The sequence below is a fragment of the Peromyscus leucopus genome, chromosome 1, assembly GCF_004664715.2.
Source record: "Peromyscus leucopus breed LL Stock chromosome 1, UCI_PerLeu_2.1, whole genome shotgun sequence".
Lineage (NCBI taxonomy): Eukaryota > Metazoa > Chordata > Mammalia > Rodentia > Cricetidae > Peromyscus > Peromyscus leucopus.
Genome location: NC_051063.1, coordinates 9,980,351 through 10,000,119, shown reverse-complemented (window position 1 = coordinate 10,000,119; position 19,769 = coordinate 9,980,351). Strand labels below are relative to the sequence as shown.

Genomic DNA, 19,769 nt, shown 5'->3' with positions numbered 1-19,769 from the left:
GGCATTTGGGGGATGGTTGAGCTGAGGCAGCCAGCAAAGCTATGCTGCCCCCCTGTGGACACAAGCAGTAGACCCTGTCTGAGACAACAGCTTTCCTTCTCGGCAATAAACAGGACCTTTTACTTCCTGTAATTTCAAGTTGATAGCTGTTGCCAAGACAACTAGGCAGTGAAGCAAGAAACAGGAGCTTCAAAAGAAACCCTCCAACCAACCAACCAACCAAAAGCCAAATCACCTAGGTAAAATTCTATTCACTCTATCACAAAGTGTGCCCCGCCAAGGGAAATATACACATTAATAGAAAGGAGGAATCAATGTCCCGAAAGATGCTGGCTGCAGATGTGTTCAGGCTGAGAGATACACTCATCTACTAAAGAGAGTGGAAATGTCTTCCTCAAGACTGCATGTCAAAATGACTTTCACCAAATCTCAGAACACACAAAGGAGGAGGGCAGGCCTCACTAAAAACTTACATCCAATCCCCTGCATCACTTCTAAGCCAATCAGTTTGACTAATAGGTATTTCTGTGTGGAGCTGACTGTCAAGCAGCTCATTAATCAGAATATGGTAAAGAGGTCTCTGGGTGAGGGTACAGCTAAGGCTCCTGATAAAAATGACCAAAGCATTCAAATTTACAATTAAAAGGAAAGAAGATCTGAGGAGATTCAGATGAGTCCCTCAGGGTTTCTAAGCACTAAAGAGCTCATTCCTACATGGGCAGGAAGGAAGACACTCAGTAAATATTTGCTAAATAAATGCAACTGCCAGACTGAGAGGGTCTGCCTATTGATCTGGACGAGATTTCGGCTCCCACTCAAGCACTGAGGAGTGGAGCTTGCTGAAAAGGCTCAGTGTGTCTAGATCTAATCTGTTCACAGCAAACCCATGTGCAGCCAGCAGAGGTCAGAGCAGATTTTGCTCCCAAACTCACAAGAGTTTTTGGTGAAGCCAAGACTAGAACTCAAGTTCTCCCCCTTGCTCCAAGGCTTTTTCGTTTCCTTGCTGTGTTAGACCTACTGTCTCTCGTCAGGCCTTGCAGTTCTGAAGTAACTGCGCAAACTCACACAGTTTTTCCTTTAAATTAAAAGTGATTTTAAATCTTGGCAGATTTCTCTGTCTGCATTCTTCTAGGGGAAGATTTAGTGGCTTTGACTGAGGATTTTTACAAATAAATGAGTAGTTGTGACTACCAGATCTTGAAGTCACAAGTGCTCAGGCACATGCTTGTTTTTCTGTGTGGCCAGGGTTTCTGGCCTCTCCCCCAACACACATACACACACATACACCGAGACAGACAGACAGACACACATTTGCAAGTGGTATAATGTCAATGACAGAAGGCACCACAGACATTCCTGAAACATCAATGTACCTGAATGACTAGAGAACACGCTAGCAGCTTGCTGCTGTCAATTCCCACTCATTGCTGGGGGTCAGCCTGGGTCCTGGCAGTTTCCCAACATAGACCTTACTGCTATGGAAATGCTTTACTGCCAAGGGCACTTGCTGAGGGAACCAGGAGCTTCTCAGGGATGGAGATGGTGTCCTATCCACTGAAGCTCCACACTTGACAGACAAAATTGCAGTCAACAGTTCCTGGATGCTCTGCCATAGCTCCTGACAAAATAAAAGGTGCTTCATACAAATCAGCTCACCTAACATTCAAAATGCTCTCAATTTTTAACCATGGTTTTCTTTTCTTTCTTTCTTTTTTTTCTTACTATTTCAAAATGCTTTATTTTCACTTGGTCCCGAGACTTGGGAGGGGCTCTAGAGCAGTTAACAAAGCTGCCTAGAGGTTTGGGTGAAGGTCCTGAGGCTGGCTGGTCCAGAGCAGAGGAGGGAGCCCCTTGGAAGGTGACGCCTCCTAGTCATGCTTGAGAGTGAGCCTCTCTGAAGAGGTACTCGCCCAGAGATGGCGGGGGCACACCAGTCTGTGCTGGCTGTGGCCCAGCCACCCTGCGGAGGTTGGTCAGGTGGTTGCCCATCTTCTTGATGAGCTTCACCTCCTCATCCAGGAAGTGGTTTTCCAAGAAGTCACAGAGGTGAGGATCTGTGGGAGCAGAAGCCAGGGCATGAAGATCCAAAAGTGCCTGGTTCAGGCTCTTCTCCAGGACCAAGGCAGCTTCCATGGCCTCCTGGGATTTACCCATCTTGAGATGGCTGCTGCACATCCTGGAATAGTGCGCGGCCTCCAAGATCATTCTGCATCTTGAGCAGCAGCTCGGCACCCTCGCACTTCTCCTAGGCCAATTCGCAGAAGAAGTGGCCAACACCCTCCAGAGCCACGTCATCCCAGTCAAAATAGTAGCCCAGAGAGAGGTAGGTGTAGGAGGCCCGCAGGTCCAGGTTGACCAGGCGGTTCACGGCAGCCTCCACTTCGGTGGTATAATTCTGATGGACCTGGGAGCTCATGGCTGATGTGCAGTATGGAGCTGACCGCGGAGAGACGGTGCTGGCTGGTCCTGGGATCCGACGGCGGCGCGGAGATAGTCCCAGAGGCTGCGACTGGAGACACTGGGAGGCGGCTGGACGCTAACAAAGGGAGTCCCCGGGTCTGCTCCGTCCAAACACTGTTGAAGCAAGACACAGACACGGGATCTCCGGGCGCTCCCATGCTTTTCTTTTAATGATCCCAATAAAAAGCAAAAAGGTACAGCTGAGCTGCTCCCGTGCTCCTTCATAATCATGCTGCCAGCCATGTATCAATTAACAGGATTTTGAGGGGCAGATACAATGTGGTCTTGGGAGTGACCAGTTGAATGATGGGGCACTAGAGCTCTTTAAGGAAAGACATGGAAAACACATGGTATGGGTGTAGGTTTATGAAAAGCTAAACTTACAGACAGCAGCTTGAGCAGCATTCTCATCAACCTCTATGGAAGGCTATTCACTGGCTAAGTGCATTAACCCCTCAATATATAACAGACCTGCATGTTTTAAGAAGTTCCTTGGATGTCTTACTCTTCATACAACACAAACCCCATAGATAGATACTTCTCCTTCACAGAAATTGTATGGTTCTTAATTTGAATATGTGAAATCTGAAATGATCCAAATAATCTAAACTCTGAAACACTGAGTAGTGACATAATTGGAAAATTCCACATGTGACCTCATGTGAAACACTGCAATCAAAACTCACTAGAAATGTTGCATAAAATTGCCTTTATGCTAAGTATATATATAAAATAAACAAAATTCATGATTAGATTAGGATCTTATTGCCAGGGATCTTATGGATAAGCAAACATTTTAAAATCCTGAAGAACAAGTACCAGCAAACCCCAAGTGCCAGGAAGTAGCCCAGTGGCAGAGCAATTGCCTCACAGGCCCAAGCTCTGGGTTAGCCCCAGCACTGCAACAACAAAATGAAAAAAAATTATAACCGCTGCCAACAAAGTCCCAAACAGGGAGTGGCGAGCTGGCTCAGCAGTTAAAAATGCCGCTGCTCTTGCAGAAGAGCTCCAGGTTCAATTCCTAGCACCCACGCGGTGGCTTACAACCATCCAGTACCAGGGGATCCAACACTCTTCTGAACTGAGGGCACTGCACACACACCGTGTGCATACACCCACGCAGGCAAAGATACCCCCATACATAAAACAAATCTAAGAAAGAACTGAAAACAAACCCCAAACAGATAAGTCTAAAAATCCTGAAATGTAAGACCCCAATAGCCCCAGCACTTTGGATAAAGAGCACTCAACCTGCATATATGTAACAATGCTAATATGTAACTTAAAAAAACAACAGTATAATGGAATAATTATGGCAACCATCTAACTAAAGCATATGAGTTGCTACTTATGATTTTTTTTTTGTTTGTTTTGTTTTTCGAGACAGGGTTTCTCTGTGTAGCTTTGCGCCTTTCCTGGAACTCACTTGGCAGCCCAGGCTGGCCTCGAACTCACAGAGATACTCCTGGTTCTGCCTCCCGAGTGCTGGGACTAAAGGCGTGCGCCACCACCGCCCAGCAAAATTTTTATTTAGTATTTTTGCACCACAAATAATAGCAAATAACTCAGATAAAGAAAAATCACAGCTAAAAGGTGGTGGGGCCACTATAATGGATCCAGCCAGACTTCATTTGGAAACACTCTGAAGATGCTTCTGATCAACTGGTGGTTTTTTAACCAATGGAGGGTGAGCCATATGCAGCCATGGCCTAGGGAATGGGGAGCAGGGTTCAGGGAAGTGCCGCTGAGCCCCAGTGCTTCCTTAAAAGAGAAGCTAGTCCCCAGCCCTTTAAAGAACTCCATTTTGGACTCATGGTTACAGCAGCCAAGCTTTCTTCCCCAAGTGATACACTCTCTAAGGACGATTTTGCTCAGGGGAGGGGAGGGGATGATGGTCTCATTCCCCTCTACAGTTCTGAACTTCAAGGTTGCCTATCCGTGAAGTGAGACAGGGAACTGAACTCCTCTCTGATTCATCCCGATTCTTCTTCCCAAGAGACCTCTGCAATCCTACCCCATAGGCCTCCACTTCCTGCAGCTGGCTTTCACCAGGCCTTCTCAAAGCTACTCCACAGCTTGCCCTTCTCTGCTGGCAGCTTGCTGACAGATCTGCCTTCTTCACCAATCGGGCTAAAGCCTAAGGTGTACGATACCTACAAACTCGGGTATCAGCCTGAGTTGAGCAGACTTTGGGAAACAAAGACTTGCCATAACACTGATCCTGTGAAATGGAACCTAAGAGTTAGGACTCCTAAGCACCATCACATTGGAAGAATGTTACCCTCTCTTTCAATAGGCGAGGGCCAATCTTCACAAGCACAAGAAACAGGGCTTTAACTTTTACTTATTTGTTTTCTTCTTTAGATGGCTTTAAAATGTCTACTTCTACGCCAAACATTGAAAATCTCAAGCTCAGTTCTGTTCCCTTGCCATTATTAACATCTGTGGCTGGCATGGCCATTCTGCTTACCAGAGACCATATCATGTGGCAGAGCTAGTCCACAGTAAGCTGACTGGACTCATGCACGCTCCCCCTTTTTCAATGCACGTCCCAGGAAGCCATGCCCTTAGCCCCGGGATAACCTGCAGAGGTCAGACTAGAGCACAGGCATTTTGTTGCTATCAGAGGAACGAAATGAAGAAACGGTGAGTGAGTGAGTGTCAGAGGCACTGGCTGAGCCGGGGTAAGAGAGCATGAGCAGCGAGCTGACTGCAATGTTCGTGCTGAGTTTGGGAGCGTAGGAAAGGGGGGTGGGGCTTTGGCCTGCCTTTGTCTTTCTTAATGGCCATGTACTGTGTTAACAGCATACTCACGCATCCCTTAGTGCCTCTTCCCCAACTCCTCTCCCGTAAGACAGTCGCCTTACCGCATGTGGCTGTGCCAACTGACACACTCTCGAGGAAGGTGGCTCTCAGTTTGGCAAGAGATTACTATACCAGAACAGACCAAACATGAAGAGATGGCATTTACATGCATTACAAAGCAAATAAAAACCGAGCAGGCCTGAGTTATGATCCACAAACAGATCTAGAGGCTGAAATGAAGAACTCTGGAAACGGTGGCAGCTGACCCAGGGGAGCTGGGTGGGAACCGTGTAAAAGGCAGTAAGTGACGAGCAGGATGAGCTGCTTTGGGATGCCTACACAAATATTCCACAGATGTGCTATTTCTGTCCTTTCTGCAACAGGTCACCCTAAAACAAGTGCATTTTTGTTGGCTGGTTTTTATTCTTTTTTTTTTTTTTTTTTTTTTTTTTTTTTTTTTTTCGAGACAGGGTTTCTCTGTGTAGCTTTGTGCCTTTCTGAGCTCACTGGTAGCCAGCTGGCCTCGAACTCACAGAGATCCGCCTGCCTCTGCCTCCGAGTGCTGGGATTAAAGGCGTGCGCCACCACGCCTGGCGGTTTTTATTCTTGTTGTTGTTGAAGGCTTATAGATGACTGGAAATGTTTAATGCTGACATACCAGTGAAAGTCGCAAAGTTTCTAAACAAGCGACTTGATATGTCAACTTCATCTCATGCCATGAGCAATAATGTGAGTTCCCATCTATTTTATGATCAAAAAAGGGAAAAAGAGGGTGCTCAAAAAAAAAAAAAAAAAAAAAAAAAAAAAAAAAAAAAAAAATAGGCCGAGTACGCAAGTTTTAAGCTTTCAGGCAAGAATTTATATTTAATGTGTCCATCTTCTTTCAAAGATAAACAAGTCACAGAAATTAAGTGACTTACCAGAGATAAATGGGAAAATTACTAGAAATCTGGTTTCCTACTCTGTATCTGAGGCTCTCTCAAAAGAGCCCCACATGAGCAAGCAGCCTGCACGTATATATGTGCGGCTTCCTTTCTCAAAGGACAAAGCCACACCGGCAGAGCCACCAGTGCCCTCCGGACTCTCGAGGCGTGAGAGCACGTGTCAGAATGGAATGAAACCCTGAACCGACGACTATCAGCAGCAGGAAGATGGAAAACAGTGGCTCACAACCTTAGGGACAATTTCTACACCAAGTATTCTGCAGGGGTGATGACTCTGTCCGAATTAAATAATGGCTTTTCTGTTTGATTCAATTTTTTTTTTTTTTTAAATTGGAACAACTTGGTAACTTATCTTCAGCTTTATGAAAACATTTGACGTGTAGTTAGAGCACCACCTAGTGGACATTTGGGTAACCTAAATAATGGCCAAGTAGTAAAAAAAAACGTTTCTTTTTACAAAGAAGCAAATCCCAAAGGTCAAAGGACCCGCTCATTCTCCTCACTTCATATGAAAATCACTTTACTGTGACCAAGGGCTATTAAGTCTATTAACTGCTGCCCTGTAAAAACAGTGACTTAAAAATTGTATCTTTGAAAGGTGAGAAATATTTGTATCTATTAAGCATTAATAACTAGAACTTAAGGAAAGTTCCTACAACAACAACAACAACAAAACCCCTACCTAATTAAAAATGGGCAAAGAACTTGCACAAGCACATAAAAAAAAAAAAGCTCAATATAACTAACTGATCAGGGGAATTCAAGATAACATGATACAACTTCTCACTCATTAATAATGGCTTATCATTAAAAAAAAAAAGAAACTAGTAACTAGTAAGGGTGGCAAGAATGTAGAGGAAGGTGAAGATTCATACCAGTGGAACATAAAAATGATACAGTTGCTATGGAGACATTATAGTAGTTTCTTAATAAATAAAAACCAGAATTACTATATAGATCCAGTAGTTCTACTCCTGGATCTGAAAAGAACTGAAAATAGGAACTCAAAAGTCAACTGAGCTCAAAGTAGGAGGTTAAGGAAGGAAGCCACTGAAGTCCTCAGTGGCGGATGAAGAAAACTGATGCATTCACACAATGGAATAAGACTCAGTTTCAAACAGGAGTGAGATGTACATGGGCACATGAATGCATACACAGTACATCACGAATCGTGAACAAACTGTAAAGTAAAATAAGCTAGTCAGAAAAGCAATACTGCATGATTCCATTTATCAGAGAAACCCAGGATAGTTACCTTCATAAAGAGGAAATGTGAATCTATTGGTTCTGCTTGTGGGGATTCAGTTTGGGAAAATGAAGAAGTTCTAGCCAGTGGTGGTAACAGCTGCACAGCAATGTAAATGTTAACAGTACTTCTGAACGACACACTACACTTCTAGGTGGACAAAGGAGCAAATTTCATTTGTGAGAACTGTAAAGATATTTATCAGTGTTAAGTAGAAGTTTCTAAAGTATGCCTTTTTCTAAACTTGTGTATGTGTGTATGTGCTTGTATGAGGTATGTGCAAATGTGTATAGAAGCCAGAGGCTGATGCTGGGTGTCATCTTCTATCCAAAGCTCTTTGTTCCCCTGCAGCTCTTTTATGTAACCCTTACCTGCTTGTCTCAGTGTTTTCTAACTCACATATACCATTAGTTAATAAGACACAGAACTCCAAAGAGTGGATTGCTCTTGGTAACTACTGAGGTGCCCTCAAAGGGGTATGTCTATTTATAAGAAGCCAGGAGAAAGTAAATAACACTGTTGTCCTTTGTGGTTTTTAAATAATAATGGACACAATGTGTGGGGTGGGGTCTGCCTTCCTTTGAGTCTGACCTAGATGAGAGAAATGTGCTTATTTCTTATGCAAATGTATAAGACGAATCTTAAAAGGTCTTATTAATTAAAAACTCAGAGCCAGATATTGGGGTAAAAACTGAGATCAGAAAAGCAGGAAAAAAAAAATCCAGTCACATTCTTATCACTTGGAAATTCTCAGCCAAAGAGACCTACTTCCTGTATATCCATGCCTTACATGACTTTCTGTTCTGCATCTCACTTCCTCTCTCTGCCCAGCTATATTACTTCCTGTCTGTCTATACAGACCTCCAGACCTCTATGGTTAGTGCTGGGATTAAAGGCATGTGTCACCATGCCTGATTCTGTTCCCCAGTGTGGCCTTGAACTCACAGAGATCAAGGTGGATCTCTGCCTCTGGAATGCTAGGATAAAAGGCGTGTACTACTATTGCCTGACTTCTATGTTTAATATAGTGGCTGACTTTTCCCTCTGATCCTCAGATAAGCTTTATTAGGGTGCATAGTATATTGGGGGACACAATATATCACCACACAAATGCCCAGCCTGGTGGCTGTGGGTATGGGTGTAAGGGGTTCAGATGCCGGGGTGGTTATAAATTGCTCTTTGGACATCAGTAGCAGCACAAGTGTATCTACACAAGTAACACCTGGAGATATCATACATAGGGAGACACAATCCTCTTGAAAAGAATTACTGCTTCCAGCAAGTGCACTTTGCTACTATATGCAGCAAGTTACTCATGGAGTCCCTCTGAGAGTCTACAAAAGGCCTGTTCACCAACCAAGAGTAACTCAGCCATTTTGTTACAGTAAGTACTTCCCAATGCCTTCCTTTTCCAAATGCTCTCTGTTCTCCTACATCTTATATAAAGTTAAATGCTCAAAATTTATTTTTTAGATTTCTCCATGAGGCTTGTAGTGCAGCCTGGTAAAATGGGATGAGAATACTGACATCTCAAGAGAAGTATTTCTTTACTGTTTTAGGCAATGACAAAGTTGCCTAAAAGTGTAGGAACAATTTCTATGTTAAAGTGGTCTGTTTTCATTTCTATTTTAGCCTAGCCTAATACTTAATCAAGATAGTTAAATCTTGAAGTCATACAGCCTACCCACTACCATCTGCCCTCCTGCATGGGACCTTGGAGAGAATTCCTGCATGTGGGGAATTCATTGAGTATTAATGCTTTGAACATGGAGCTTTTGTGCTTGGGCTCTGGATAAATAGCAAACTTTTAAAGGAGACTATGTTTTTATCTTCCTGGATCAAGAATTACTATCATCACATTATAATAATCATTTATGTAACATCAATGATGTGCCACTGACCATCCTTTCTGAGTATTTCATGTGTTTAGTTACAGAGTGAACCTTAACTATAACCCAAATACAGCTGAATAAACAGGCCCGAACAGTAGATGGTAGTTGTTCTGGGGTTTTCCATTTATGAAGTAACTACTGCTTACAACTGCCCCTTTAGAATTTGAGGCACTTTTTCTGCATTGTTAATAGAAAATAAACACTGAATAATTAAGGAAAGCCCTAAGGTCTTCAAGGCTCAAACTTCTCTACTGTGAAGCAGCCCCAAGCTAGGAGATCCATATTGATGCTCCTGTGCCTGGACCAGGGCCAATGCTCAACAAATAGGAAACCCTGGAGCCTTCTTACACCATGATCAACTCAATGCCAGAAAAGTCTTCCCCTTGGCCTGTTAACCAACAACAGCTTCTGGAACCTACACCGGGCTTGGGACCTGCACCCACAGTGACAGAGGCTTTCTTCTGCTGCCACCAGCAGTGTGACACCTCTAGTTTCTCTGAGCCACAGCCACGGGCTAACACCGATGGCCCTTAAACCAACAGAACGCTATTTCTGTGAGGTATCCTTTTATTCTGAGTAAAGTGTTCTGAAGAAGCTCATCTATAGACTTGCAGGCTAGGAATTTGTTCTACGGGTTCTCCTTCAGCTTTTAAACCACTTTGACAGCCATAAGCCAAAGGATCATCTGGAGGCCTTGTATCTTTAGTGACCAGCTGGTCTTAGGCTGGTACTGGCATCATAAGACGTGGCAAAATATTCTTACTTAGTCTAGTGAAGCTCTGAGTGGAGTTTCTTACTGGATGGTAAACCTTCAGTGGATTTCCCACTTACAGTAGCAACAGCAATGAAAATAGCAGCCATGGGTGCCTTCTTCCTGTCAGTGATGTGTGTCCAGGACCCATGCTCCAGAGAGGAACCAACCTTCTGCTCCCTGAGTTCTGTCAGACCAGCATTGAGACTGAGCAGTTCAGCAACGTAGCTGCCGAACATGCTAGAAAGGGTGAGAGTGAAGTCATGTGCTAGAAAGAGGAAACTCCGACTCTGCTAACTCCACTCTGGACTGTGGAGTATACATGTTCCAGGTGGGAAGCCCAGAAAAGGTGCCTGATCCCTACCCTACTCAAAGAGTCACCAAAAGAGAACACAGGGTGTAACAACTCCAGGAAGAACTATCCTTGTCAGAATAAAAGATAGACAGGCAGGGTGCTGTCTAAGGGGGCAGTGTGGCTGGGTTTTATTGAACACCAATAAGTGCCGGCTTTTGCTCATAAAGATGCCCACCACTGAAGGAGACAGGGCAGTCACAGCAAATGTTAAGATATTCCATGTTAGTTTTAGAATGTGGCATATGGTCTGAATATTAAGAACTTAAAATTAACCTGAGGGCTTTAAAGTTTCTGTGTGAATTTTTAAACAAAGTTTAGCTTTAGAACTTAGCTTTAGCTTTTTAAGAAGGCATTCATTGTTTGAATGAAGAGACAGCATCTAATGACTGGGACTTATTTAATGGCTAACAGCGAAAAGAATGATTTATCCAGTCACACAATAGTTTGTAACGTGAATCTTAAAAGGTCTTATTAACTAAAAACCTGGAGCCAGATACTGGGGTAAAAACTGAGAGATCAGAAAAACAGAAAGAAGCAAGCCACATTCTTACTACTTGGAAATCCTCAGCCAAAAAGACCTAATTCCTGTATACTCATGCCTATATGCCTTTCTGTTCTGTATCCCACTTCCTCTCTCTGCCCAGCTACATCACTTCCTGTCTGTCTGTACAGACCTCCAGACCTCTATGGTTATGCTGGGATTAAAGGCATGTGTCACCATGCCTGACTCTGTTTCTAGTGTGGCCTTGAAGTCACAGAGATCTGGATGGATCTCTGCCTCCGGAATGCTAGGATAAAAGGTGTGTGCTACCATTGCCTGACTTCCGTGTTTAATATAATGGCTGGCTTTTCCCTCTGATCCTCAGACAAGCTTTACTAGGGTGCACAGTATATTGGGGGACACAACATATCACCACAGGAGCTCACTAATTATGTGCCCAACACCTTGAGGGTTTGTGGAGGGCAGGCAAAGGTGTCACTTCCCGCTGCAAGCTGCCCCAAACACAAACCCAGGCAAAACTGGGACAGGAGTCAGTCAAGTCCAGTCAAGCCAGAGCCTGTCTTAAGTCCACCAATAAGCTTGGGCGGTGTTTCATTTCCGTCCCTCCTCCTGGAAGCAGCTCTACTTCAGTGTGACCTGGCTTCTGAAATTCCAAACCATGCATCTTTTAGCCAGAGGTGCCAACATTTCAAGTTTTCCTTGGTCTGACTAGTCTAGAGCAAGGCCTTGAGCAGCACCCCAGCCCCACCCCCTGTGGGAAAACCACAGCAGCACCAGGGCCTCTGGTCACTTTCCTGAACACTGAATTAAAAGGGAACAAAGGAAGAGGGTTACTTGTGTTTGTCTCTGCAAAATGACTCTGAGCACAGGCCATTCAGTCACCAAACAGATAAAACAGGCCATCTCAAATCCAGCTCTTCATACTTTCTAAGCTGCAGGTTTGGGGTAGGCATATGAAATCATCATCTCAGCTCAATGGGCAGAGCTATAATGACAGGAAGAGAAGGCACAGATGGGCATTATGTTGGAAGCGCTTGGGTTCTGTGCTGCCTTTTGTCAGCAAGCTATTTAAGGGATGTGGAGGCAGTGAGGGGATGGTGGAAATGGGGTATATATTAAGCTACCAGTCAGGACTACCATGGCCCAATGACAATTTCTGAATGTTCTCACTGAGCATACCAGATCAGTTGCAAACTACAGCATGTATTAACATGGTGTACATTAACCAGGAAGTACATGGTTAATGCAATTTTAAAGACAGCAAAATAAAGGAGCATCACCTAAAACTAAGTTGAACAAAGATTGAATGATGTACTTGTAACTAACAAGGTTGCATATTCCCTCTTTCTCCCATTACCTTTACTGAAACAGAGGAGAGAGCAGTCTGAGCAACAAGCAAATCACCTTCCCCTGACCCTGTGTACACCCCCCCTCCACGCACACACTGTATAATGGGACTTGCATAGTGGTGTATGCCTGTATTCTTGGCCCTTGGGAAGTAGAGGTGGGATTGGGAATTCACTCAAGGACATCCTTGGCTATGTATGACTTTGAGGTTAGCCTAGCTTGCATGAGACCCTGTCTTAACCAACCAACCAACCAACCAACCAACCAATCCACCCACCTATCCCAAAGTAGAAGTTTCATAAACGAGTAATTCTTCTGAGTATAATAATCATTGGCACTTGCAACTTGGTTGCGTTTAAATCTATTCCATTTCCCGTTCTTACAGATACTGTTCAAGATTCAACACACAGAACTTACAACCCTAGAAGGGTTTCCATCTCACTCAATGTGTTAAGACCTACATTTTGAAAAACCACAAGCTGTGGTGGTTTGAATAAGAATGGCCCCCATAGGCTCATGTGTTTGAATGCTTGGTCACCAAGGAGTGGACCTGTTTGGAAGGACTATGATTGGAGGATGTGTGTCACTGGGGGTGGGTTTGAGGTTTGCATCATTTTATTTATTCATTTATTTATATGTGTAGAGTGTTTTGCCTGCATATGTCTGTGCACCACATATGTGCAGTGTCGTTGAAGGCCACAAAAAGTACTGGATTCCCTGAGACTAGAGTTACAGACAACCATAGTTGTGACCACCATGGGTGATTGAAACTGAACCCAAGTTTTCTAGAAAGCAGTCAGTGCTCTTAACTGCTGAGCTATCTCTCCAACCCCCATTTTTATTTTATTTTATTTTTTTTGTTTTTTCACGACAGGGTTTCTTTGTGTGACAGTCTTGGCTGTCCTGGAACTCGTTTTGTAAACCAGGCTGGCTTCGAACTCAGACAGCCACCTGCCTCTGCCTCTTGAGTCCTGGGATTAAAGGCGTGAGCCACTACCGACCCCTTAGCCTCATTATTTTTAAGGTGTCTCAGTTTTGAAGACGTTTCAATATACTGATGGAAAATGTTTTCTACTGTTACTAAGTTTCGACTAGACTGTATTAATTTCAACATTCATGTGTAGCTCCATTTTTTCTTGTTGAAAACAATTAGAAAAACCTCAAAATAGCCTAAAAGAGTTATTTTTATTTAGTATTTTAACTGGTTACTAAAAATATTTCAATTTAAAAATTTCAATCACACAGTTAATCTATACAGCATATTTTTATGGGCAATTATAAATGTGAATGTGTAAAATGAAACACATAAAATCAGATACTCACTCAGAGATAGTCCCTGCTAATAAATTCAATTAAATCTTCAGTCACTTATATACATCTATAATACACATCATGTATATCAATTCTGTATAAAAAACACCTGCAATCAGGGTTGAGAACCTTTGTGTTTAGGAGACGACAGGGAAAAATTATAAAATACCTCAGGTGTTCTTGAGAAATAAATCATCAGAACTTAGAACTACTGGGCTTTATCAGAACCTAATCAGTCTGGGACAGAGGATGAAAAACCAGCCTTCCATGTGGACAAAGAGTAGAGGAAATGCAGTTTGAGAATTGTCTTGCTAGGTAATTTCTGTGTTGTGTGAACATCACTGTGTACTTTCATGAACCTAGATGGTACAGTCTGCCACATACCCACAGTGTGGGGTACAGCACAGCTCTGAGACTATAAACCCAGTATGTAACTGCAGACCATGGGCAGCTGTAACAGCATGGTAACTATTTGTATATCTAAACACAGAAAAATATTAGGGACAAGAACCTTTCAGCACCATTAACAATAGTATTGGAATATTGTATGTTCAGTTTTCAGTGACAAAATGTCATTATGTGATATGACAATAGTTTATACAAGCAGTCATCTTGCCTTGTGGAAGGAACAACGAAAGTTATAATATACATGTAAGAGGAATACCAAAGAGATAAGAAAAAAAGGAATAGGAGAAATACTTGAAGAAATAATGAGAGAGAAATTCCAATGAGTGAGGAATTTCCTCAAATGTCAGACACAAAAGTACAAAATGAAGTATGATAAACGACCATGCTTGGCCCTCATAACTACACCTAGCACATTCTATTTAAATTTCAGATAATCAGAGATAAAGAGGAAGAAAACCTTACCTAATTGGAACCAAAGATAAAAATTACACCTCAAATCTCCTCAGAAACTACTAAACCCAAACAAACAAAAGAGCACAAGAAAAAAATACGGTCTTTACAGAGGAAAAAACCCTCAGAGTAGAATTCTGTGACCTATGAAATAAGCCTGGCAATGTGAAGGTGCAAGACCTTTCTTGAATAAACAAAATTACAAAAGTATGCTTCATATCCTGCAACGACTTTTTCTCTTGGCAGCAGAGCTTGAAGCCACAGCCATACCTGCATCAGCAGACAGGTGCTCAACCACTGGGTACATGCCCAGCACGACAAGCAACAAAGATGTTCTTTTTCCCTTCCTTTATAAAAACGACATTCTTAGCTAGGTGTGGTGGAACATTCAGGAGGCAGGAGGATCACCATTAGCTAGAGGCCACCTGATCTACACAGTGATCTTTGTAGTCTGTATATGTGTATATATTTTACAAGTAAATAAGCAAAATAAATGAGTGGAGAAATGGCAGATAGGCTTATGTTTAATACTCTTATTAGCACAGGTCTAGGCTTCTGGTTCAAGGTCATATAAATAGTGGTCTGAAACGTCTTCCTAAGGGCTGGAGGTGCTGCTTAGTGGCAGAATGCTAGCTTGTGTAAGGCCCCGGGTTCTGCCTAAAAAGAAAAACCAACCAACCAACCAACACGAGAGAAGCTTGGAGACCTGAAATAGAAGAGGAGGACAATAATGAGGAAACAGAAAAACTGAGAAGTTGAAGGGGTGGAGAATGAGGATACACAATAGACAAGTGACTGAAAATGAACAATGAATGAAAAATCGACACCAGAAGTGAAGCATCTTTCAGGAATGTCCTTGTTAATCAGGCCATGAATCAAGCTAAGTGAACCAAGCCTATGATCTGATTAAGAAACAATAAAAGGGTTAAAACCAATCCAATTTGTGATCAGAGACCAGCTATGTCCATCTAAGTTCATACTTTTAATACTAAGTTTCCTATAAGTCTTCCCTCTAAAATTAGGATGTTTTTCTTTTTAATAGTCAGTATTTAGTCAATATTTCCCACAAAGCTAAGTGTCATCTGAAGAAAATTGCCAAAAGCCTGCTCAAAATTTTCAGAGCAGAAAAAAAAAAAAAACAAACCAAAAAACGTATGTTCAGATTTCAGTTTCAAACCTTGAGAGCTACGTTACAAACATGCACACACGCACGCACCTAAAGAAGTATATGCAAACCAAATGTAAATCCCAGACTGTTTAAGAGTATAAACCCAGTGAACATAGACATTCTGAACTGTTGAGGAACGTCCTGTGTTTGCCCACTATTATCTCTGAATGTAATAAGAACTCAGAGGTCCAGGGGAAATATTTCCACACCCTGAATGAAGAATTTTCACTTTGCTTCCATGCTCTTAGCAATGACAGCTCTTTCTCTGTGCTGCAAACTCAGATAGGGTATACTGGCCAGGACCATAATCCTTACCCTAATACACAGGTAACAGCTTAGCAGTTTTTAAAGAGGTATGAATACAACTATATTAAAAATGGCTACTCTGCCTTTTTACTTATCAACTCTCAATTCCAGGCTCAGCTTGAAGGACAGATGTCTACGAGAACCAATGCTTGGAAAGCCATCTTAATCCAAGGAAGGCCTGGGTTGGGTGTAGGGGGAGTACCTTGATACCAAAAACAAAACAAAGCAAAACAAAACAATATGAAATAACTCTCATGACCAATCAGTTAGATGTACACATTAAGAAGAGATGTGGAGAAGGTGCCTTGGTGTGAATGCTCAGTCATGGACCAGAAAGCTAGAGAAACAAAGACCGACAGCCGAGTTTGAACACACAGTGATACATCCTGGCTATCTTCCTGTTCTGGGCTTTTAGGGGCTCTGAAATAATGTGTCCATGAAAGGATTACAGCAGAATAGTTGGCTGCATGCTGGTATGTTACCACAGGGAAAATACGAGAGAAAAGAGAGTCAGAAATCAGTGCAGTACGACAACCTTGGTCTGTCTAGTCCATGCTTATTTCCTTATTTGGAGACAAAGGAGAAAGACATTCATTCTCCAAACAATAGGAAAGCTGAGAATCTGAACAGACAAAAGCAGATCTGTGTAAAATTACAGAGACTAATATACAACATTTGCAAATAACTAAAACACAAGCAAAAGGAATAACCTGGGACATTTCTCCGTGTGTCCCTGTATCCATGTGCACTCCTGCATTTGGAGGGTAGGTGTCATTCCTTAGGTGACGTCTACCTTTTGGGGGTGGAGGAGGTGTGTAGGTTCTCTCACAGGCCTGGAGTCTGCCAAACGGCCTCGGATGGCTGGCTAGCTCCAGGGATGTGCCTGTATCTACCGTCCCAGAATTGGGATTACAAGTATGTGCCACCATGTCCATCTTTTTATATGGGTTCTGGGGACTTGAACTGAGGTCTTCATGTACTTTACTGAACAAATCAGCTTCTGAGCCTCTACAATATTGCAGACTGCATTGCTTGTTATCTATAGTACATTTTCCACAGTTCCACAGGACAGAAAGAAAAGTCTTCACTCCCAGATTTCTCCCACAAATATATACCAAAGCAGTCATGTCTGCTTTGAATTAAAGTTAGGAGCATCACACTTTAAAACCAAGAACAAACTGTTGGAAGTTTATTCTTGTTTTGTCTCACCCCAAACCAAGAAGTTTCAGAAACTAGAATTCTGCAGTTCTGAATTACCTTAACGGTTTAAGAAGTTGGAAACAATGACATCTGCGTGTTTTACTACAGTTGAAAATAAAATAGATCACTCCCATGTGAACACGTGTCTGGGACTGTGCGCCAATTCAGGGTGCCGGTTATGGGTAGCACTTTCTTGTTATGCTTTACGATCAGCTCCAATGCCACAATCAGGCTTGATGAAGGCCTGAGAAAAAGCTCCAAAGTGGGTGTGACTAACCTCACAGAATTGAGTTCTAACAGGGAAACAACAACTTGTGCAGACTGTTTGTCAAGATGACACAAGCTCTGGCATCTGGGAAAAGGGCATTTCAACTGGAAAAAATGCCTTCTTCAGATCGATCTCGAGGCATTTTTTGATTAATGACTGATGTGGGAGGGCACAGCTCACTGTGGGTGATGCCACCCCTAGGCTGGTGGTTTTCAGTGGTACAAGACAGCAAGCTGAGCAAACCATGGAGAACAAGTCAGTAAGCAGCACATGTCCAGGGTCTCTGCTTCAGCTCCGGCCTCCATGGTCCTGCCCCAACTCCCTCTCATGATGGACAAAAAAAAAAAAAAACGGTAACATGAGATAAACCCTTTCCTCCCCAAGTTGCTGTTAGTCATGGTGTTTGTCATAGCAATAGAAAGCTAACTGGGACACAGATTTATTATTTTAATCTGTGGCATAATATATCACCTTATGAACCAAAGGAACTGGGCCATGCTTTTACAGTGAATACTTACATACTGAATGACAAATTCCTGGTATAAATTTGATGATGTCTGATAAAAAATGCCACTGAAATACTTTTATTTCAACCAACCAACCAACCAACAGATCAGATTTCTATTGTAACAACAGGTGAAATCTGTAATGACCAGAGAAACAAAGGATCTGGCTGTGGTACTAGACTTAGGTGACTACTTATTTAGAGAATTGACCTTCTTGCTATTTTGCAAATTTACAAATGGCAAACTGATTGCCATTAAATCACAACATGTAGTTCTTTATAGACACAACATATTTAATGGACATAAAATGTGTACTGGTAGACACTTAATTTACCTTTGCTAGTATGTAAACACAAAAATGAAATTATATGTATTTCTTCCATCTTCTGTGTAGGTGACATATGTAAAAAAAAAATTTTTTTTTTTTTTTGTTTTTCGAGACAGGGTTTCTCTGCATAGCTTTGCGCCTTTCCTGGAGCTCACTTGGTAGCCCAGGCTGGCCTCGAACTCACAGAGATCCGCCTGGCTTTGCCTCCCGAGTGCTGGGATTAAAGGCGTGCGCCACCACCGCCCAGCTTTTTTTTTGTAAAATTTATTTTAGTGGGTAGCAAACTGAATATAAGAAATAAGGATCTATGCAGCAAAACTCTTACTGTCATTGGTTCATGTGCCTTATTCTGATTTTTTTAAAAATGGTGCAATTTTTTAAAGCTTCTCCAGGGAAAAGTTAATTACCACCCCATCCCCCAATTTTGTAACTGTTTGGATATACTGGTACCCAAAACACAGTAGTGAAACCATAGGCATGTTACAATATGTCTAAAGTAAGCAATATATTAAAACTACAGTCTCCAAGAATTATAGAACAACAAAGGGCACAGGTACAGATTAAGAAAGGGGCCAGAGAGCTATAACAGTAAACATTCCAAAGGCAACTGCCCAGCTCACATTTTGATAACCGATAATTATGTATTTTACTGTGCTTGCAGGCACTTTGCATTTTAGCTCAGATGGTTAGCTGATACAAATCTCTGCATACTGGGTATGAACTGAAATGAGAATATTAAGACTTGCAAAAAATAAGCTATCTTAAACAGACCAAGAAGCCAGGAATTCTTATATACCAAAAAGATACGTGTGTTGAAAGTAAATTTTGACATACCAGATCTCAGTTTAACCAATTGCTGGGGATTTTTCACTTCCTTCTCTTTGTTTTCTACCTTTTCTTAATGTCACTGGTCTCTCCACCTGCAAGTTCTGACAGGAGTATTAATGGTGTCTCCATTCAGACACTCAGACTGTGAACTTTAGCTCAAAGGCTGTTTCCTACACCCCTTAATTATCCTCCACAGTCAACTCTGATTCATCAAACCTCTACTATTCTCAAAATCCGTGTTTCCAACTGTTAACTCTCCCTGCAGCAGAGAAGAGAGCCCACTACAGAACCAGCTCTCCAGACAGGTATGAAGAACAGTTCCTGAGTCACTCCCTGCTTAGTAGAGACTACATTACACAACAGCCCAAACAACACTCTAGCAGAGAGGCCACGTCACCAAGACACTACATGGCTTCACAATGAACTGATTTCGAACCCAGCTACAAAGTTATTCACATCTGCCAAGTGAAGGCTCTGAATGCCTACCCATCAGGCAAACAATGTTTTAAACAAAATGAAAGCAAAACGAAACAGGGTGACTCATTCAACACTCACAGTTCTATCCTGCAAGGAAGGCTATGATATGATCCTGTGATCAGCCTAGGTCTTTCCATGATATTTTCATGTTTAGAACCTCTACACAGTGTTAAAAGTATCAAACAGGTTCCAATTAGATCTGAGCACACAGACCTGC

At 42.4% G+C, this 19,769-nt stretch overlaps 1 protein-coding gene and 1 pseudogene across 1 annotated transcript in view; both read right to left on the bottom strand.

Moving 5' to 3' along the window:
* LOC114696911 (guanine nucleotide-binding protein G(q) subunit alpha) overlaps positions 1-19,769 on the bottom strand; it is a 244,237-nt gene that overhangs the window by 22,829 nt on the left and 201,639 nt on the right. The gene's annotated exons all lie outside the window — the stretch shown is intronic.
* Positions 1,723-3,132, bottom strand: LOC114696912 (annotated as a pseudogene).